Below are 22,612 nucleotides of genomic sequence, written 5' to 3'. Positions count from 1 at the left end.
GCTCCCTCTCAGCCAATGAGCGCGAGGCTGCTGCTGCCAGCGTGGAGGCGTCGGGAGCTGCGCGGGCACGTGGCGGCAGCAGAGCCGTTGCGGTTTGCTCTGTTTTCCAGCCTCAGCTGAGCGCGCGCGCCCGGTAACGCGCATCCCGCGGGCCGAGCCTTGCTTTGGGCCGCCTCAGCCCGCAGCCTCAGCAGCTTGCGGAGTTAAAGTAGTCGAGTCTTGCAGTTTTGTTTGTTAGTGGTCTATGCGGAATTGAAAAGCAAACAGATCTACCGGAGCGTTGGTGTTTTTGCACCTATCGTCACCCTCAAATTTCTGTATGAAGTACGATAAATAATGGTAGGTAAATCTATTCCTCTAGCCTTCGAGTTTAAAAATCTTTATGAACGCACGTACGCAGGAAAGCTTGGGATCAAAACGAATAGAACAAGATCGCAAATACTCCTTAGGCAAAGATACGGATGGCATAAAAAACATAAGCACAAGCGCTGTTGTGCATTTGATGAAACAATCCGAGCTAAAACCGTGCAGCAAAAATGGGGCGCAGCCGCTTCTCCCTCCGCGAGCCGGCGGTGCTGGGTGCAGCTGCGTGCAGTGCCGCCTGGTGCCGCTGGGCGGCGCTGCAGTTCGTGCTTTGAGGCCGAAGGCGGCCCTGCCTCGGGCCGGCGCTGCTTTAGGAGCTGCTCTGCCTCTGCTGCCGCGGCGCTGGGCTCGATTTTGAACGAGGTGCGTGCTTAAAAGCGAAATGATGCTTCTGCAAAACAAAACAAAACAAAAAAAGTCATTGGTGGTATTGACAACGCCATCCTGATGGTTTGTTTGGTGTTTATGCAGAAAACAAGCTTAAGGCAGCTACTTGATGCAAGTATGCATTTGTGTTTCGAGTATTCCTTTGCAACGTGTGTTTAAACATAAGGCATAAGAACGCCAACATTATATGCTTTGAGGATAGCAATCATGAACTTAAAATATATAAAATTATCAGACTGCTTATTTTCACAATTAGCAGCCAATTTTGATGCAGTAGAAGCAATCTGCTTTAATGATCTCTTAATGAAGAAATGACACACAATGTAAGATAGCCCGGCCCTTGGGTGTGTGGACACTGCCTTACTTTCCTGACAGATAGATGTGGACTGGGGTCATTGTCAACTGAATTCCAACACAAACCAAGGCATGGTCCCAGCAGAATGTGAGTCTTCAAAATATGGAGGTGAACAGCAAAAATGTGAAAACTCACATTAGAGGAGCTGTGTATGGGCAGCGTGGGATGCAGAAGTAGAAATGCTAAGTCACAGCTTGCACCAGTGATGGAGCACCTGGTGGGAAGGCAGGGCCAGCCCAGGGGAGCCCAGGTGCATGAAATGTAGCTGAGTGACCAGAAGGGCTGGAGCCAGGATCCACCCCTTCCCAGCCCTCATTTAAGGGCTGGCAGTGGAGGTGAGGTTCTCTTGCTGGATCCCTGTGTGCCTGAGGCTCTCTGAAGGTGAGCAGTTTCTTTCCTTATTTCTGTGCTTGTAGTTGCTGTGTTATGAGCATATGCTCACTTGCTGCAGCCCAGGAAGTTGCTTCTGTAGTGCTGCTGCTGTGCTTCCCATCTTATTGTGTCATTACAGTTGCAAACCTAGTTGCAATAGAAATGGTAGAGGTTTGGTTTTGTGTCTTTAGGAGGTAAGGTACCAAAGGAGACCCAAAGACTTGAGAAGTTCCCATCCTGCTTTGCATGCAAACCTTTACAGTTGAGATCTTAAAAGCCATTTTGTACAGTTAAAGGTCTTGGTGGATGTCAGACTTTGTTGCTGATCACTCAATGCTTCCGTGCTTTGTACAAACATTTCCATGCTTGGGAACTGTGTAAATGAAGGAATTTTGGGAAAGAAAAAAAAAGCACTTTTTCTGAACTAAAACAGTACCTTGGACATATTGAAGTAATTTTCTTGGAACAGGGAGAATGTGAACAAATCTTTAAAGCTCTGGGATATTTTAGTGTTCTTCTGTGGTACAGAATATGCTTGTGATGGCATAAGAATTGAATTTGTCTGTTTTTTCTCTCTAGTTTTAACTATTAATGTGAGTTTTTTATCTTTTTTGGAGAGGCAAATTATTAATAAATGGATGCTATTAATAGCATCCTATTGTAGAGTTTCACGTTGGTGAAATGTCCAGTAAATAAGCAATAGTTATTACTGTCTACAGCCAGCCCAATAATAACAATATCTCAGACTTATGCACTGCTTAATCATTAAACTAATTTTACTTCAAGGAAAAATGTTATGAGAGCCGATGTAGGAACTCAAGCTGGTCAATGGGGGACCTTAAACTAAAGCCAGCAAAAACAACCTGACTTAAAAACAAACCACCAGCACCACCAATGATCTGTTTTGCCTGTCTGGGTTGTAGTGCCTTTGCATGTGTGCATCTGCATGGAAAATAAAGGGAAACAATAAAATGTAAACCAAGTTTGCAGAGGTTGCTGAGCTTAAAAATGTATATATATATATATATTGATTTTCCTCAAAAGTGTTTCCTTTCTGTGATTTCTCATTTCTGGCTGCTGCATCCATCCCGGTAAGCAGATGCTGTGTTCCATTCTGTCCCTGTTGCTGCTTCTTTGTGTGTTTTGGCTGTGTTTAGTTTGTCTTCTTTCCCAGAGGAAGGCCTGCTGTTTGATACACCTGTTAACAACACTAAACAGGTGGCTAGCCTTATGGGCTCCTTCACCTGCAGGCTTTCAGTTTTTTTCTGCCCTAGAATCCATGTGAGTTTTGGTATCTGTTTGGAAGAGTCAGAGTTGCAGGCACTGTGCAAATTATTTAAGTGCCTGGGATTTAAATTGGTCAGAATTACACTTCATAGTAGTGATGGGGGTAAATAGGGTAGTTTGGCTGTACAGTCTGACCTGCTGTCAGCTGCATCCTATCAACACAAACTTGTTATAAAGCTGAGCATGGTGCAGTCATCCCTGGAATCTGTGAAGTACATTTAATGTGGTGTTTCTGATCAGGGCCCTGCAGGTGCTAAAGGGCTGCAGCCTGATTGTGGAAGTGATTGATAAAAGCCCCAGTTAGGTGATATGGAAATCATAGGCTATTAGAGGTGGGCAAGTTGAGTTTGAGATAAAAAGAATCATAATGAAATGTGTAATAGCCACTAACTGAGAAATGGAAGCCACGGCAGTGACCTGGAAATTGCTTCCTGAAATAAAGTGTTCAGGGTCCCTTTACAGCAACTTTTTCTTTATCCACACAGATTCCTTGGACAAGTTGTTCTGCTATAGAATGGTGGGTGTAACAAACATTAATATTTTTAATTCTTAGAATAATGATGATGTATATCTATCAAATCAGTTACTGTTTGCAAATCTTGCTCAGGGAGAGACTATTCCAAGTAAAACTACACGTGCATTTCCAACATTTAATTATTCCTTAGCTGTTTTCTAAGATCTAGCTGTTTCAAAGTTGAAACCAACGATGAACGAATTCCTAACATCTCAGTTTTTAATGTGAAATGTGTCAGGCTAATCTGTTCAAGAAGGCTGGTGCAGAGCTTAATTAATGATGACCTTGTGCAGCTGTCGTTGTTGAACTGCATCTTCTTATTTATTACTCAAAATATTTAAATGTTACTTATAATAAACTTTGAGTCTAGAACCAATACACAACTATATGGGGTGTTTTTTCAGAATAAATTCCTTACTACTGAACCTTAGGATTGGGGGATTTCTTTCTTCAATATCTAATGGCTGATAATAGACAATTTTGCCCTCATCACTTATTTTTCAATAACTTCTTTGCCTGTATTGGTCTCAATCAATGGATTGCAGCATATTCATCCAGCACATCGTGTGCCTTTAATCAGAAAACACTAAAACTCAAAGGTGTTTTGTTTAAAGTAGAATTTCTCATTGTAGGCTTTTTCTAAACAATAAAACCCACAGCGTAATGCAGCCAATCACTGAACCTTGCTCTCCATTTCCTACTCTCCTGTTTGTGTGCTAACTGGTAGCTCTTTTTCTGGAGGCCTCCATGTCACTCTGGTTGTTCACGCCTTTGTTTCTCTGCAGAAATGTGTGATGTATAGATAGTGCTTATGTGGACGTCAGCATTTCCAAACCTTGCATGTGTTGCATTGCTAAGCAACTTTTAGCAACACTTATCTCTCATCCTTATGCCATCTGGAAAAAAGGATTAGACAAGGAAATGTGCCAGGGAGAGACAAAGGCAAATCTAAGTAAGAGCTAGCTTCATTACTTAAGAGAACGGGTGACATTAATAGTAGGCAATCACAGGAATTGATTGAAAGCCTTTACAGGTAGAGACAAGGGACAGTTGAGGAAGGTGGTGTGTTATTCCCCTGCTGCCTTTTTCTTCCCCAGAGGAAGCAGTTCACAGCTGAACCCTGCTGTACGTTTACGTACAGTGATGCAAGATGAAAACCCATACGACTTCAGTACCTCGTTTAGTTCCAGTGAGCTTTTTTCCCCTTTTCCCAGTTATGTGCACTCATGACTGGAACTAGCTGACAGCCATTTAGAAAGTCTCTTTTACCAGGCAGAGAAGATCCTTAAAATGCCAGGGGAGCCTGAAGCTTCTGTACATCAGTTACCAACTGCTGTGGTTGGGGTACCTGCTGTAGATGCTTGCTTTAAGTAGTGGCAGAAGGAATAGACCAATACAAATAGCATCAGAAGTGCATTTCTAAAGAACCACTTTGTGCTTTCGTTTTTCAGCTTAAATCCCTGATTGCTAAGGCTGCAAACAGTGTTGGAAACTTCAGCCACAAACAGGAATTCTAATTGGGTTCACAGACTTTAGAGTTACAGTAACTCTTCATTTTGTACATCTGCTGTTATCACACAAGAGGCCAGAAATCCAACTTAATAGAAGGAGGTCCTTAGATTTTAAATTATTATCATTATTGACATGGGATTTAGTACAGTTCCTCCAATTCAGCAATCACACAACCACTCAGAACAAGTGACATTTGTGACAGTTGTTCTTCCTATGCCTGGACTTTTGTCTGTGCTTTGTCCATTTTCTGATAGGACAATTGCTGTATCAGTGAAAGTGTGGCTCTAAATTCATCTTGGAATCACACCATCTTGGGTAAGAAGGGATCTGCTGGAAAAAAAACCTGTTCACCCTGATATTGCACAAGATTGATTACATGTACCAGTGTAGGTTTTTAGAAACCTTAATTTGGTCACACCATAACTTTTTTTTCTTGTGGCTTTGCAGCCTTAGGAATCTTTAAACTTGCATCTTATGGAAAGGCTGTATCTTGGGTCAAATGCAGTGCAGGTTTAAATCAGTGAAGCTTTTTTGGAATTGTTTGGTACACTTTTTCACTTTTCACAATCTTTACAAGCAAAATAATGCATAGTTCTGCTTGTGACAAAGCAGTTATTCTTTCTTGCCATGTAATTTAGTGCCATGTAATATATGAACTGCAGGACCTCACATAATAGTATCCCACAGTAACAAACGTTAGGCAAGAAGTGTTTGATTCTTCCCCCCATCTCCTTTTAGAGGAGTGCCACGTAATCCTTGGTAGTTGTGTGGTCTCCCATTCAACTTTTCACAAAAATGTTGGAAGGGTATTTATAAAGAGCCTTGAGGACCACCCACTTGGCTATTGAAAATCTGCTGAAATAATCCCTTCTTTATAATGTAGCTGTGTTGTAGTCAAAATTTAAAATCCATGTGTATTTCTGTTTAAAGGGGCAATGGAGAAATGACATATTCAATGGACAGGGCGCTATAATTCATTGTTCCTGTGACATCTGTGATAGACTGTGGATCAATGGCTGCGCTGCTGGTAAGTGCATTCATTATGCTCTCCAGTTATTAACAAGACTTTGACATAATGCTTTGGTTGTCCTTCTTTTGATTCATATGATCTGGCTATAGTGTCTGGTATCCTCTGAGTGTTCCTCCTAGGATGTATAGCTCTATGGAGCAAGGGGATAGCTGTCTGAGTGAGACCTTTGCTGTATTCAGAGTACGTGCAGAACTGCAGCGAGGTATCAAATGTTCTTGTAATGGGTTTTTATTGTTGTGATGAGGGAGTGGTTTTTGTTGGTTTTTTTTTTTAATGATGTGAGCTTTTCATTTTAAAAGTGAAGGTGTTTTGGAATTCCGGAGTTGGAAGGAGAGCAAAAGAAACAATTTGGTATGTGAGCAGTTTGTGCATGAGGAATCCTAGTTCAAATTGTTATTGGAAATAATGAATTTCTTGGCAGGTTGTAATTTGGTGTAGAGCAGAAATGAATCTTATAATGCAAAGCTATGGACTCAGTGACTTACTGGAGACACTTTCCAATCTATTTGACTTATGCACAAGGGGACTGTGTGTGAAACAGTAGTTAAAACTTCAGTGCAGCTGAAGGTACTCATATGAATGCATCACATAGAAGGGCATGATCTGAAAAACTTGAAATAAAGCATATATGCACGTTCCCTTGGTATCAAGCACCAAAATGTATGGAGTGGAAGAGTGCAGTGGCTTGGCTAAGGAATATTTGCTTGTCAAAATCTTTACTTGTGGGATAGCAGCATTCTAAAAATGAAGTATTTAATGCAAAAAGAAATAAATCAGAAGGCTGTCATTAGCCTTATTTCCATCTTTGATATTAGGTGTACTTGTAACGTTAGACTCATGCTTTCAGAACACAATGGAAATCTTTATTTTTAGAAGCATTTCCTGGGAAGGAGCTGCTGTGGGTTGCAGGAGTCTCGCACTGCAGTGCTGCTTTAATCCACTCAAAGTTGGTAGTAATCAAAATTCATAGCTATGTTCAAACCCTATAAAATGTTGTGATGGTCTGTTTTGTGATTAGTTAGCAGATGTTAACTTTAACAGGCCTTTTTTTCTGGCACTGTAAGCAGAACAATAAGGAATTGAATGGGTCTTGAAGAACTCTCTACACAATCATGGAAGCATTCTCTTCAGATTACTGTAAGGATACGTTTGAAGAGGAAATTCGTTCCACTCCTGTTCATTGGATAGTTAGAAGACTTAATTTTCCCTTTTCTCAGCAATCATTTACATTCTGTATTAAGATAGCACAATATTCCTGTTTATAATTAAAACTTAATCGGTTTTTAACCTTTTTAAAGTGCGTTTATATGGAAGCCAAGGTTATTCACAGTTTAAAATAAATGTCTAGATACGTATTTCAGGCAGAATGGTCGCCTGGCTTTGCAAAAACAAAAAATGGAAATATTATTTACAATGCAGTATCTGGAAGAGTGAAAAATGTCTCTTTTTCTTCACAACTTGAGTAGGAGAAAAAGAAGAAACTGCTTTCATTAGAGGTAATGAATGTATATCTTTCCTTCCGGGGGGACGAGTCAGCTTTCATGTCATGGTTGTCCAAGCCAAGTACAGATGGTGTTGTTTGCACGGTCCTTGCAAGACGTTAACCCTCCCAGGGAGCAGGCATTCTAGATACCATGGGCAGCAGTTTGTCTGCATGTCTGCTGGCTTTCTGTTGGTGTTTTTCAACAATTTCATCTGTAAAAACCTTCAGTGTTCTTTATCCATAGAAGTGAAATGTTTAGTTGTTGAACTGAATTTATCTGACTTTCCCTTGAACGGGTTTGCTTTCAATCTTGCAGCAGTTACATCAGAGTGCCCAGTCTGCCATAATGGTGGGTGTATGTTGTTGGAGAGGGAGCTCTTCATATTATGGCTCATGTCTGTTTTCTGGTATATGCTTACCTGTAAACTTATATGTGGACTTGAGATTTTAAAACCTACCAGCACAAACAAAACCATCCGAGCTATTTTATTTCGCAGTGGATTTGAGGTTATAAGCTGTCTTTTGACAGTTGCTGCTTCTGGAAAGTGGGAACTGAGATCTTTTGTCGTTAGGCATTGGGAATTTGCACTGATTTACCAATCCTGAAGGGTTATAACACAGCTCCAGAACCTGGATCTGACCTCTGATGGGGAGGAGGGACTGCTGCAAGCAGCCGGTGTGGTGTGTAAAGATAATGGGTGGGTTAACTTCTCTACCTTTTAATGAACTGGAAAAAAAGGTAACATTAAAATAACTTGAAAGTATAGGAAACTGCCTGTGTACTAAAAATGGATGGTTCTTAAGTGATTTAACACAGAATGCTGGTTTTCTGATAAGAACTAAAAAACAATGCGTTTGATGAAATTTACTCCACTTCATAGGAGAAAACTGCCCTGCTTTGGGTTTATTTTCAGTTATTTGTAATCAGGCAGAACACACTGCTGTGCTGTAAGGTCAGGAGGGTTGAGGCAGTAATTCCTATGGTCTCCATTCATTTAGCAAGAATTAAATGAGGCCTAAAACCAGAAATGCTCTGGAATCAGTATTTTTTCACCCTTCAACTGATGCTCAGAAGTATTGCTGTGACTTTACAGTAGTAACAGACCTGTCAGGTGAAGGGGGACCACAAAAGCAGTGGTTTCAATGCCTTAAACTGGGGGAGCCCTAAGTGTCAGGGAAAGAACCAACAAACAAACAGAAATGTTCTAGGAAGGTCAGGTTTGCTCAAGATTACCCTATGCATGCATGTTTTTGATCACTGAATACGGCCCAGCAGTTCACAAGGCTTCTTGAACCACAGAATTCAAATCTATTCTTAAGTATCTCCCTTCTACAAGTGCTTGGGGTTCAGTGAGCAGGGCTTATCCCATTACTGGCCGTGCTCAATTTGATTACCTGCAGCTTTGGATTCAGCAGTGGTTTAAAGACAGTGATAATAACAAGGTGGTGTGGTGAGAGATTGTCTTTTACAGGAGCTCATGCACTGAAACCTGCGTGGAAGTGTGGAAGAGTGACTGTGGTTTCACTGGAGCATGCAAGAGGCTGAGGATAAGCCTGCATGTTACATGCAATGGCTGGTTGTGTGCATGTTGGTGTTTTCAGCAAGAATTCATGTGAAAAAGCTTTTTTTAATCACTGATGGGAGCATTAATATTCTTCAAGTAGGGTTGTGATGGCTTAAATACAATTCTGCTTCAGCTCTTAGTACTGAAACTCTTGATGTGGTCAATAGAGGTAGCCTAGGAATCATCAAAGATTTCTTCTTTTCCACTACAGACAATCTGCTAAAAAAAAAAAACTGGCCCAGCTCTCTTTCCTGTGTGCACTGATAAAGATTCCAAAGCAACTAGATTATCTTAAATCTGTATTTTGTATGTTCTCATGGGTGGGCAGAGCAGAGGGAACTGCAGGTATAATCAGGTTTCTCTTTTTTGTTGTTCAGTTTTGTTATTATCTGACCTGTTTCTGCTTTTTTAGCAGGTATTTATTGTTATTTTGGCTATTTTATCTCAAATTCCCTGGTAACTCATCCCTGTAACAATTACTGTATTTGGAATCTGCATTCTAAATATGTGTGCTTCAGTTCTACTACTCAATAATGAAAAGATGACTTTAATGGAGCTCTAAAAGTTGAATGTTTCCTCAGCTGCCTCTGTAGCAGCTAGAATGAAGCATCACTAATGCTTATCCCAGATCTTTGTTGTGTTGCCAAGGTTTTATGTGAACATTTAATTAAAAAAAACCAACTTTGGCATCAGAAGCACTCTTACAGGTACCTGTGGAAGTTATTCTGTTTGATTTGAGTCTTTATTTGTTGCATAAGCATAGTAATCTTGACAAATTTGAGCTGTAATTCATGTGAAAGATGGAAAGAAAAAATAACCTTGGAAGGGAGAACTTGGAGTAATACTTTGCACATCTGACAAGAGCAGACGTAACAGAATGTGACTTCATTGTGGTCTATTGCAGAACTGTACATAATCTGACACCAGAACCAACTTTGTGAGCCCCCCACAGGTCTTTCCTTAATGTTGTCCCTCCTAGGTCTGTGTTTTGTAGCTTTTTTTGTTTGCTTTCTGATCATATTTCACATGGATCTTTTACTCTGCTGGAAAAACTGTTGTTTCCAGGTGTCAAAATGATCACTGTCCTAAAAAATAGGAATAGGCACAAAAACTATCACCACCATCCCTAATTACTTTTTAGCTTTGAGGAAAGGGAACAACACCAGCAAGTGAAAGCTGCTCTGTTGAGGCATGCTGTAACAAATGGAGGGCAGGGAGAAAAAGCTGGAGGTGGGACCCTCATTGACTGCTACCTTCAGGGGAAAAAATCCATTCAGTAGAGCAAAGCCATCAGCTTCTAAACTTTTAAACACGTGAAACTTCACAAGGAGAAATTAGGATTTGATAATTTTAAGACTTTGATAATTTGTATGAATGCATGTTTAAATAATCAGGTTTTATGGACCTGACTACACTATCTTCTAGTAACATGTTGAAATAGTAGCTGTGTGACTGTCCTGTCTGTAATTTCTAATACACATCTGCAATTTCATTTCACAACAACAGGGCAGCAAAGTGATGATTAAAATGTTTGCTGATTTTGCAATTAGAAACCCTGGGCTAGTCCTAAACATGCTGATTCCATTAGACTTGCAAGGAGTGCTGGGGATGTTGCACTAATTGTGATAAAAGGGGTCTCAGCATGTGTCAAGCACGTCTATGTTAACTCAATTTAATGAGGCATCAATTTGAAGTTAGGATCTAACTGTACAAGTCTCTTATCTGCTTTGCTTTACTGCTCCTTCTGAAGCCTGTGAGATGTTTCCCTGTAATTATGTCATTCTCAGACCTGTTAATTTGAAAAAAAAAAAAGATAAATTATTGGGTGGTAAAAGGAATGGAAAATTTCATAAGAGTTCTTTCTTTGAGTTTATCTGGATCCAGAGTTCCTGTGTGGCCATTTGTCTTGTCAATGAAAACAGAAAAGCAGAAAAAGACAACAGAGATAAAAATTTTGACTGTTACCAAATTTGTTTTCCTAATGAAGTCACTTCTTGCTAATGTCTCTTCTACTTCACCAACTTCAGCATCTTGACTTTTTAGTACGGTTAACAAACTGTTTAATTTCATTTTTGTCTGTTCTGCCTGTATCTTCAGTCTAAATATTAACAAAAAAACCTGTGAGCCCAAACATTACCAAAAAACCCCAAACCCCCAGATCTTTAATTTCCCTGGGCAGCTTCCCAGCAGTAAAAGCCACTTCTGAAAATGTGTCCTGTTGTGATCTTTTGAGAAAGCTGTTTGTTATTCAGAGTTCAGCTGAATTCAGGAACTTCCACCGTTCTTTACTTTGTCTTCTGAAATATTTCTCTGATTTGCGCAGTAAAATAATCTGAGATTTTGGATCTGACCACATAAAAGGGATCAGTGAGTCCTGATTGGTGTTCATTTAGGTATTCAGCTTAAGTAAGTAATAATTAAAAAAAAGTATTAATACAAAATTCTTTCTTTGAGTCTTTGGTTTGTTTTAAACTTTCAGATTGGCTGCTCTGTGTTTTGCTTAGAAGAAAAGCCAAGCTTACACACATGGAAGATTGCCAGATACTCTAAACCCTATTTTGGTTAAATTACAGTACCCATATTTTGATAACAAAGCACATTGATTTCATATTCAAAAAGATTTTTATATTTAGTCTGTTAACCTTTTGTAATTCCCACCCACAGCTTTAGACTGTAGCACATTTTTATGCTAATTGTTGTCAGTAGGGTATCTGCCATGGCCCCTTGGTAATTTAAATCCATTGAATCGTAATGCAGGTGCTGATAATTGCAGAACTGTTATTGTTTGGCTGCAGAATGTGTCTCAATTCTTTGCAAATTGGATTTAAGAACTCCTAAAAATCCCATATTTGAAGACAAACTGAAACATTGTTTTAATAATAATAAGAGGAAGAATTTTTTTCTCTCTTGTCTTTGGATATTTTTATGTACTCACAGTTTTAAAGCAGTCTTTGCTGTCAGATTCTGTTAGCAGCTATTGTGAGCTCATAAAGATGTCTCTTAGCCCCATTGTTTCTGGATGTTTATAAGCATTCTTGTCTAGCAATTTTTGGAAAGTATGGTTGTTTGGTGCTGCACTGTAATCCAGCAAACATGACGTGGAAATGAGAGGAAGAAAAGCTTTGTGTGTGAGCCCAGGTTGTCTGGGTGATTTGGGACAATACTTCCTCCAGTTTTGCTTTCATGGGATAAAATGATGGCATGACTTTGTCTTTAAGCATCCTCCGAGCTGCGTTGTAGCCAATGGAATTCTGTCCTGTAGTCTTCATGGACAAATCTGTGTTTTCTATCCGTAAGAAAACAATATTCCTTATTTTACTAGAATCTTCATTATGTTCTTCGTAAAAAAAAAAAAAAAATCTACATAATGCAGAGTTGATTATGCAATAACACTTTGTTTGGAATACACAATGTGCTAAAGTGCTGCCTGGGAAAATATTTTAAATACAGAGTAGTCATTACTTTTATTAAATGATTATAATTTTAGTAGGTTTGATGAACCCTCCCTCTGAGTGAAGGCTTTGTTTCCATTGAACGCTTTAATATGGATGAGAGTGGTTCTCATGAGAAAAATCTCCCGTGAGCTGAAGTTACCATACAGAGAAGGAAGGTAAATTTAGGGTCAAACGTAGAAGCATTTTTCTGGTTTTTGCTGTAAGATTATTTTTTGTTTCTTTTGGTTAAAAACAATCGAATTCGATATTGATTGGGAACGGTCAAATTAAAAAGGTGTTCTTACCATTCAAGGAAGGTGACCAGTAGTAGTGAGAAATCACTGCTGGGAGCTTGAACCCCAGGGTCCTGTCTGGGAGCGTGACTTTCTCAGCAGCACAGGTTTGGGGATGCAGGAAATTCTGGGCTCTGTTCTTACTTGTGGTAGGACTTCATGGTGAAGGTGCAGATGATGGAGTCTCTGGTTGTGGTAATGCAATGGTTACCTCTGGGGGCTCACATTAAGGTGAGCCAATGGAATTCTGTCCTGTAGTCTTCATGGACAAATCTGTGTTTTCTATCCATAAGAAAACAATATTCCTTGTTTTACTAGAATCTCTTCATTCTAGTAAATTGTAAATTTGTAAATATTCATCTGGACCTGGTTGTTCAAGTCCTAGGGACACTTCTTAAAATGCTAGATTCATCTTGAAATAATTCATCTTATTTTGAAGCTTAGAAATGTGTAATTGTAAATTCTAGCAAAACAGCTATGGAGGTTAAATTATCTACAGCTTCGTATTTCACATTTTGTAATGAATGGTGAGATTTAATTGACTGAAAGCTTCAATGGTGAGTAGCTGATTGGAGAAGAGTTCCTTCTACTTGTTTGTTACTGCTGATTACTGCAGGTACAAATAGAACAGATATATTTTTTTTTTCAGTTAACAGATATTAATTTCTGTCTTCATGATTTCATGTATTTCAAGCAGCGGTGAAGGCAAACCATTTGTTAAATACATTGCCTGTGTTTTACATTAGGAGTGTTTGGGTTTTGCTGTTGGAAACATGCAGTGTGTTTCCCTTATGGAAAATCTGGCAGTCCGGTTGCATGTGGTTTATTATTGTTCTAGGTAACTTTAACACCATTTTCTAACATTGGCTGTATTTTTAAAGCTGCACTGAGAGATAAACTATTGTTTTAGGGGATGTGCATGTGTGTATGCATACTTTTAAATAACAGGGAGACTGAATTAATAGGATACTTGTTTTGGAACATCACCAGCTCACTGGGCAGGATTTATGCTGTAGAAGAACCAAATTAGTTGAGTAGTGTCAACAAGCAAGGTATGGATTCTCACTTTCAACAATCCTCTATAACACTGCATGCACAATTCCAGGTGGTGAAGCCCTTTCCAGTGAGAGCTGATTCAGCCACTGGGGGATTTCTTGTGCCATGAGCAATTTTAATTGGAATAGTATTGAAATGATCCTTTCTAACCTGAGTTATTACAAATTGCTTTAACATAAGTTAAATTTATTTTGCTTTCTGCTGAATAAGTCTTTGCTCCTCCCTTTTGTGTTAACGAGCAAAGCTCTTCGGTGAATTGACTTTAATAGTAAAGACTAATGCAGTGTGTCTGGTCACCTTTAAATGAGACACATCCATTACTCGTAGGACCAATAACTGTTTTTTAAGTTCACTTAAATGAAGATACTGCAGCCTTTAGTCTGCTAATAACTATTTGTATTATATTAATAAATATCACATCTGCAGTGTAGGATTACTGCCGTGTCATCTTTACTGAGGTTTTATCTTCCTGACCTCATCGCCCCCACCAACAGCTTCTAGTTTGATGTCCTGCACAGGTGATCAGTGTGCTGTAATTGCGACGACTGTATAAAGATAATTAATTGATTCTTCACTGGCAGAGAGGCCAAGCTGCCCTATGTTCTATGGTTGTGAAAGTAGTCATCCTGCTGCCACCAGCTCCTCAAAGGTGGCCTGTGATCTTTGTCTTGCTGACAGTCCATTGTAATGAAAATTGACACGAAGGGGGGGTATTTAGTTATTTAGTGAGTGATTCTCTGGTACAGTTCCTATGGCTTCACTTTGAAAGCACGTGGAACTGGAATTGATAACCCTTGGTGGGTTGTGGTCTGTGTGGCACGTCCTGTGTTTGCATCCAAGCCTCAGTGCTGAATTGCCAGTAATGTGGAACACCAGGGGTGTTACAGATGTCTATTAAAGAATAGTGTTTCTGGGATGAGTAATGTGGGATCCTGTCTTGAAGCCATTGATTCTAAACACGTTTCTTGGAACGGCTGCTTATTTTGAGATTGTTTCAGGTAAAGATTTGCATGAAGAATTCTTTTTAATGTTCCTGTGAAGGACATTGGATTACTTGGTTTGTGTAGTGTAATAGAGAGGGATTAGATGATTCACCAAGGCTTCTGTAGAGCTATCTGAGGCACTTAAAATTAAACAAACAAAAATAATGTTTGTGCCATGCAATTTCTAAGGAAGAGTCACCAATTAATTTAAGATACAGTGATGCAATGATGGGATTCTCATTCACTGCCCGGAGAATAAACACAGCAAAAGCTGGATAGCATTGTCTGCACTGGGGAAAATATGGGATGTCATTCTAAAAATTCAGGTGTAGGTAAAATAACTATTTGCTTCACTGTCAGTAAGGTTTTAATTTTTCACATATAAGAACAGAAATGCTTCAGATTTTAAGAGTTTGAAACAACTTCTGGTTTGAGATCATTCTATCTATTGAGCTGTACATTCTCACTTCTACATCTTTCATGCTTTGGCAGGGTTTGTTACAGGGAATACCAACAGTTTGGTGACCAGGATCCAATTCTGTTTACAGAAATAAATAATAGGAAATCATGAGAGAATGCTAATGTATGTAAATCAAAACTCCAGCGTTCAAGTGCTGATGATTTTGCATTTGTAGTTAACTTATGAATGCAAAGGCAAACACTAGCACATCATAAATTGCACCATTTTTGGCACTTTCCTTAAGCACTACAGAAATACGTAGGTATTTTTTTTTCCTGTAGAAAGGAGGCAGGAAGCCAAGTGGCAGGATATCTGCTGAGAAAGCTGAGAAGATGAGTCTCAGAGGAGAAAATGGGAGACAGCAGGTATGTGTGAGTCACTATTGCTCCTGCTCAGCTGGAGGATGCTGTCTGCTGAAAGCAGTTCTTCTCTCTTTACACGACGCCGCTTCTACTGGTGTTATTTGTGTGGAGAAGTGATGCTTTTTTCTCAGCTGACCACTGTAGCATAACACTGCCTTTCATATTGTATGCCAGTTCATCTTTTGCTGCATTATAACCTCAGCTGGCTTGCAGAAGCAACGTCTCTGCCATTCGGAGTGGAGACATTTGGTGGTCATAGCAGGAGGCCCTTGGACAGCAAAGGCTGCATTCAGTGGGGGAGAGCTTACAAATGTCAGTGTACAGATTCTCTAGCTTTTGACAAAGCAAACACGGCACCTACAGCTTTCTTAGGTTAAGATGATCCCTCCTGATACAACTGATTCCTGGAGTTGCACCAAAGCTAATTTTGGCTCAGATCAGCATGTGTGAATTGTTTTTACTTCTGCCTTTATTTCAACACACACACGAAACATTTTTTTTTCTAAACAGTATTATTTCATCAAAAAAAAAAAGCAATTTTTTCATGGTGTTGCTAATATGCGAGTTAAAAATACACTTTTAGGCAACATTAATTCCTTAATATTTAGCATTAAAACGCTGTCAGTTATTTTCTCAGAAGGATGCATGTGGAAGTAGACCTATTTCTTATGTTCAGTGTTCTCATACAGATATTTTTTGCTAGGTGACTAACTGGAAAAATATTTAAATACTTAAAAATAAACTGTCACTTCAAGTACAGCGAATAAACCGTCCTTTTTATAAGAGTCATTTGAAAACATAAATCCCAAGTATGTTTTCTCATAACCATTTAATTGAGATGCAACTCTGAAAGCGATACTGAATCTTTTCCATGATCCAGCCACAGATGTTCTTGCATTAAGGCTGTGGTATGAGACAACAATAAATGAAATTGCAGCTACTGCAGCAAGTATTAGGGGGAAATGAAAATTCCTGACTCAGAGGAGTAGGGCAATGACAGAAAGACTCCTCATTATAGATCTTTTCATATGGAGAAGAATGACTGGTAAATGAGGTTTGTGTAACACAAAGAAGATGGAAACAGTTGGACATTCATGCAGAAATTATGCTCAGTGTACAAAACAAACAGAAGAATGGGGAATATTGAATATGCATTTCTTAACCAGCTAAAAGCGTGGAGATGGCCTCTGAAATGGGTGGCAGATATCTTCAGCAGGAGGAAGGGATTATTTACCTTTAGCACTATTTTCCTTGAGCGTTACTTAGGTTTTAGTGAAGATGATGCTTTCTATACTCTGTTTATTGACAACTTCTGGTTCAGTTTGCTCGCTGTACAGAAGCTTGCAGGCTTTCTGAAATGCTGATGAGCAGTTCTGTCACAGTGAGCAAGCTCCAGTATTTTTACCAGTTAATCTAATAGCAAAGTGTCAAGTAATTAGGGTGGGATTTGCTGTTAGTCACACACACACAAGGTGTAGTTATTTTGGCACCTAAGCAGGGCTGGTCCTGCTGTGATTCACAGGCTGTAGTGCACGAGGTTGTTTGGTTTGTTTTACTTGCAGGTTTACTTGATGTAGAGATGGACAGGACAACGTGTACTGCTTAATAAACAAAAGCTGAAGTACCAAACCAAAGTTTGCAGCACTTTGAAAACTCTCACCAGTCTCATTTTCCCAATGACTGGGGAGTTCAACGTGCTCCGCTTTGTTGTTGTTTTCCCCTTTGCTTTGAGCACCTTAATGCAAGGTTGTTTCATTTTGCTGTTAAGTGTCCTTGGGAGGTACGAATTTCCCTGTCTCCCAGAGCTTCTATTGTCTGCCTTTGGGCCAAAGATACTCCAGCATTTTTTCCGAGCACTTGAAGGAATAAAACTTCTTTGTGAAACCTTAAGGAGAGAGAAAGAAGGAAGGCTGTCTTTCAGTCAAGTGCACTTTTATACCCTATGCCTGCGCAGGGAGGGAGCCCACTCAAGGCACTTGAGATGATTTGCTTTATTTTAAATATTCGTGCAATTAAAGATCTTGAATAAGCTACATGATCAATATATACAGGAAGAAAACAAGGCTGGAATTTCAGGCAGGTCATTTCATGTACTTGCAGCTGTCTCACGCGCTGGTCTTCACCACCATCCAGTAATTCGTTCCAATCTACACTAAGTCATATTTTGTCATTAATTAGCTTCACCTAGAAGTCAGTCTCTGCCTGCTGTGGCAGTCACTTCATTGTCTTCTGGTACGTTTCAAACAATAGAAATGATTGAAACAGGAACTCCTACATTTCTACGGAGATTAAGAATGGCACACCACCCTGTAATTTAGGCAGTCATGCAGCAGTTTGCATTTGCATTGGCAGAGCAGTGCAGATTGCATTGAATTGCTTCATAAAAATATCTTCAGGTCTGAAGCTGTGACTTCAGGTTCGTTTTCTTTGTCTCTAAGTTCTCTGTCTGTGTTGTTAATCAGGAGGGTGTGCTTTAAAGCAACACAACACGTTCACAGGAGGGTGTCTGTTTTCAGTGTCAGTGCAAAGATTTCTTTTCTGTCAGGATTATTGGTCAGAACAGTGATGGGGGGAAAAAACAGGCAACAGAAGTTTAAGAAACTTATTCTAGTGCTAAGAGCTGGTAGAATTGTTTCAGAAGAACTTAATTGGGGCCTAATTCTGCAGCTGTAACTCATGTAAATGGTGCACTTTATTTCAGGATTTTGAAGGAAAGTAGTGTTTGTTTACAGAGCTGGATGTTTGTTGATAATAGGCTACCTAAGATGTATTTTGTTTTAGCTTTATAAAAACATTTGCTTTATACACAAGACACGGTATTGTCATTTGAGATATACAACTTGTTATCAACTCATGATAGGGCAGAAGACTGAAGCTGCACTGAAGACTTGCTGGAACCCTCAGGGTAGCAGTAAGCCAAGTATTTCTGTTATGATTTATACTTTGCACGTGCATTTTATGTGCATTTCCATTAAAACGTATATAGATCCTGGGCACAAGTTGCAAGCAAGTAGAAAGTTGTTCTACCTGGTGCTCAAGACTCATTACTTTTTCATTACCTTTTTAAAGACATTGTTATAAATAGACTGGTCTCAGATGTTGAGGTAGAAGCAGCTTGCTATCTTTTCTCTAAGCATCAGTGTAGTCAAGTGGGCGGTAAATAAATTTAATATAATCTTGTAGTTTTATACTGATCTCTTCCTTTTACGTGGAGGATTCTTGAATTCACCCAGTCGTTTGATTGATGCAGGAGAAATTCCTCGCATTACAGAGCTTCGTAGTGTGATGGAGTTCTTGTCAATTCATGAAGAACATCAGCGAGCTGAGCAGGATGGGCTTGATTTAATGTGTGAGGAATGGGGCTTTACCCAACGAGATATGAAAGTCGTGTATTAATCTTGGATTGGATTGGCTGGTGAGAAGATGGAAGAGGAAATGTCAACTTCCCTTATTACTTATTCTGAGCAATATTAATTACCTATTTTGTGATGAAAAAATGCAGCCACATGCAGAACCTAGCCAAGCACCAACCCCTAATCCAATCAGCCTGATGTATGCAGAAAGTTTACAGAATGACCTTGTGCGTAATTACTCATTTGATGGCTGTTAGTAAATGGCACAAATGGAATCTGACATACATTATAACACATTAATGAATGCCTTCCTCCCTCCATCTTCTGCTGTACAGAAAAATGATTTTAATTAAGACTTCCGTGATTAGTCATTTAATCAGTCATTAGGCCAATACAGATGGAGTCAATTAATTTTTTTACACTTGAATAGAGATTTGATGCTACTGCAAACCATACAATCTATTTTTTTTAACATTGTATCATGGGCAATTGCCTTGATGTCTGTCTAGTAAGTGTACATTATTCTTGCAAAAAACTGGGTAGCATTTACAGCACATCAGTGATGACTTCTATAGGTGTGTTTTATTACGTGCTATCCAGATTTCAATGAATTCGTTCAGTTCTGAATTTAGACTGATGGTGGTTCTTGTGTTCTTTTTTTTTAAAGAGCAGTAGGGCAGAGATGCCTTTGAAAGCTAAATGCATTCAGCATCTCCTAATGAAGTATTATCACTTGTAATATCAAAATGCATTTCAGTGCTAGCTTTTGTGCGAGAACTTGAAATCTCACAATGGTTGTAGTTGGAATGGACTCCCTGAAACTGCCACATCCTCACCTGGAGCCTCTTGCCAAGGACTCATCCAGGTGGCTGCTGAGTTTGTCCAGGGAGGGAGACGTACTCTGTGATCTTATGCAATAACCAATGTGAGAACAACAACTGCAAATGGAAGAGTGAGAGTCTTTGTGCAGGAAGCACACGGTTGTCTGCTACATCTCGTTCATACCTTAAGTGGAGCTGAACAATTACTACTGAGTGGTTAATTAGTCAGATCCTGATGTTAGATTAGCCAGTGGCACTAGGGAAGATTGCAAAAAAGAGTGACTTACGAGTCCATCTCTGAAAAAATTAAATGGTTAGAAAGGACAGCTGAATGCTGAGCAGTGTGACCTCTTATTGGGGAACAGGAAGGTGATTTTGTTTGCAAAGCTCTGTGGAATGGAGGAAACAAGTAGAAGTGGAGATCCCTGCCGCGTGATCCGTTTGGTCCAACTCCATTGTAAATGAAAAAACAAAGTAATTAAAATTTGCAGTAGTAAATGGGGTTAAGAGTCTGCTTGCAGCAAGCTTCTGTAGCTGTAGCACTTGTCCTGTCTGTGGGGCTGCAATGGGCTGTCCAGGCTCTGTTAGAGCAGGTCCTCCCCGTGCCCCTCCTTGGTTCCCTTGTCAATTTAGCGTGCTACTGCAGGTATGCAAAGGGAAAGGAATAGATTGATTTGTGTCTTTTGTTTCTTAAGAAAGCTTTTAAGGCTTGAAAAATGAGCCCTGTCTTGTCTAGCCAAGGAATAATAAATAAAAGCAGGTGTGAGGTGTTGGAATTGAAAACAGCTGGATGTGACGGATGTGATCTGACTTCTCTAGAGCTTCAGTCTTTAATCCCTGTGGCTCAGTGTGAATATTTCCCTACTGAGGCAATGCAGAAATAATAAATAGAACACAGCATATGGAAGAGTTCCTAGACTGAGGAGGGAACAAACCGCCATTAACTCTCTTTATGCTGACTTTTCCTTCACTTTTATGTACACCTCAGCAAGCTTCCATTATGCATGGTGCTAATCTTCAATGTTTGCAGCAAGGCACGTTGTGCTGTGACAAAAACTGTGTTGAAACTGGAGCCTGCCTTAAGTCAGAGCTGTTTTCTTGAAGACAGTGATCACCTCCGCATTTTCAATGTGGCTTTTTCACGTGAATGCTTCCCAATTAAACAGTGATTCATCCATATAAATTGTAATCAAATTCCCCTCTGTACCAGTAAAATGATCTAATGTTGAGTTGATATATAGAACGGCCTGGCCTTGTTCCCTATCTTGGATCTTGTTAAATCCTGACCCTTGTGATCTGCCTGAGGATGGGTTTGTCTGCTGAAAAAACTCTGCCTTCTAATTTAGAGATTTCTGCACTAGAAATGTGCAAGTAGAGCAATTCAGTTGATTAAAGCTGTGATAACTGAGATGACACCAAATGATGCAACAACTCTAAGAAAGCAATGCTGAGAAGCAGGCTTGGTGCAAGCCTGCATCCTATACAATAAAGTGTCTTTCATTTAACCTGGGTTTTAAATGTGCTTTGTCTTGGAATAAATTGTTCAGCATCAGTGTCAAGTAGTAAAAAAGAAATAAAGAAACGCCGACTGAAGTAAACTGTTTGAGGGTTCTTTCTTTCATGTTTTGTATTTGAAGAGTGGTGATAAGGTTTATTTGGGTCACACTTAGAAGCTGTCTTGCAAAGTAGACCATTTAGAAGAACGTTTTGGAACCCTGCTGTTTTGACATATATTCCAAGAAGGCTGTGCCTAAAGAAAATCATAGAAAAATGCTGTGATAGACTACCAAATCATTGGATTTATAATAGGGAACCAGTGGTGAGAATTCATTATACATTCACACCTGCAGATAAAGAGCATCTAAAATCGGAATTTTTATTCCACTCATCTTTGATCCTGATATTATTAGATGATATTAGCATCATCCTACGCCGTATTCTGGAATTGGAGCAGTTATGAATTCCATCCATTAACTTTTTCATAGAAGTCATTCTTTCTGTACAGCAACTGCATCCCATATTTGGAGCAGTAGTTCTGGATACTGAGACTCCTGTTCCTTGCGTACAGGCTGGAAATGCATACTGAGGGGCTTCAGCAGCCATCGTCATCATCTGTGATGCTTTACAGTGCCACAGAGAGGTTATAACAAAGCAGCAAGGATCCGTCACTTGGAAGTTTCAAATTGTACCCTGGGGAAACTTGGAACAGGAATGCAAATTTGTGTCTGTCGTTTTAAGGGAATTAATAGCTTGCTCAGATGAAGGCAGTATTATTCAAAGCTTTACGGATAAGTACTGTACAAATGGTGTGAAAACAAATCACAGCAGTACCATAGAGCCCACCAAGATGTAAAGCATTCACTTTTTGAGCCCCTCCTAGGGGGCTGTGAGCTGGGGTACCTTCATACAGGTGCAGTGTGCCTGTTTTCTTTCCCAGCTCAAGTGCTCCTTCGTGCAATTTTGAATGATTAACTGTGAAGACTTAAATCAAACTTGATGGCAGATCCTGCAGCCCCTCCCGTGATATATTTGATCCACGGCTGCTGAAGTTCTAACAAAGAAAAAAGAAAATGATACTCCATTTCTAATTAAAGAAGTAATTTTCCTTTGCAAGTAGACTTTTTAGCTCAGCTGCAGCGTGAAGGATCAATGGGTTGTCAGATGTATGTCTTTTTAATAAATGCTAGCTGAGATGACATTAAAGTGATAGACTGATCACTGTAATCAATGCAATTCAAAATTGCTTTATGACTGAAATGAACTTGGTTCCTTTCTGTGATTCTCCTACAGTTAACATTGTATGAGCAATGAAGTACAAGGTTACATCCTCATTTGATGTAAAAAGTAATGATATAAAATTAAAATATTTCACGTGGGTGCAGGTTTTGCTGTTTAACTCCTATTTTTGTGCAGTTCAAAGGACCTCACTATGAAGTGTTATGGCAAAAAGCAATAGGAACAAAAGATACACCTAAAGCAGAA

The 22,612-nt window shown here is 39.5% G+C and overlaps 1 long non-coding RNA gene across 3 annotated transcripts in view; it reads left to right on the top strand.

The window, feature by feature from the left end:
• Window positions 1-146: 146 nt before the first annotated feature.
• Window positions 147-22,612, top strand: part of LOC149915271 (uncharacterized) — a 110,146-nt gene continuing 87,680 nt past the window's right edge. The window contains exons 1-2 of one of the 3 annotated variants that reach the window (XR_016459438.1): window positions 147-339; window positions 5,721-5,817. This is a non-coding gene — a long non-coding RNA (uncharacterized LOC149915271). Of the gene's footprint in view, window positions 340-371; window positions 727-952; window positions 1,487-5,720; window positions 5,818-22,612 lie in introns of those variants that run through there. The other 2 variants (XR_016459440.1, XR_016459439.1) reach the window with 2 other exon arrangements.

Source organism: Phasianus colchicus, chromosome 22, assembly GCF_987193195.1.
Source record: "Phasianus colchicus chromosome 22, bPhaCol1.hap1.1, whole genome shotgun sequence".
Classification (NCBI taxonomy): Eukaryota; Metazoa; Chordata; class Aves; order Galliformes; family Phasianidae; genus Phasianus; species Phasianus colchicus.
The sequence above is the reverse complement of the archived record's forward strand: the minus strand, read 5'-3'. Positions and strand labels throughout refer to the sequence as shown.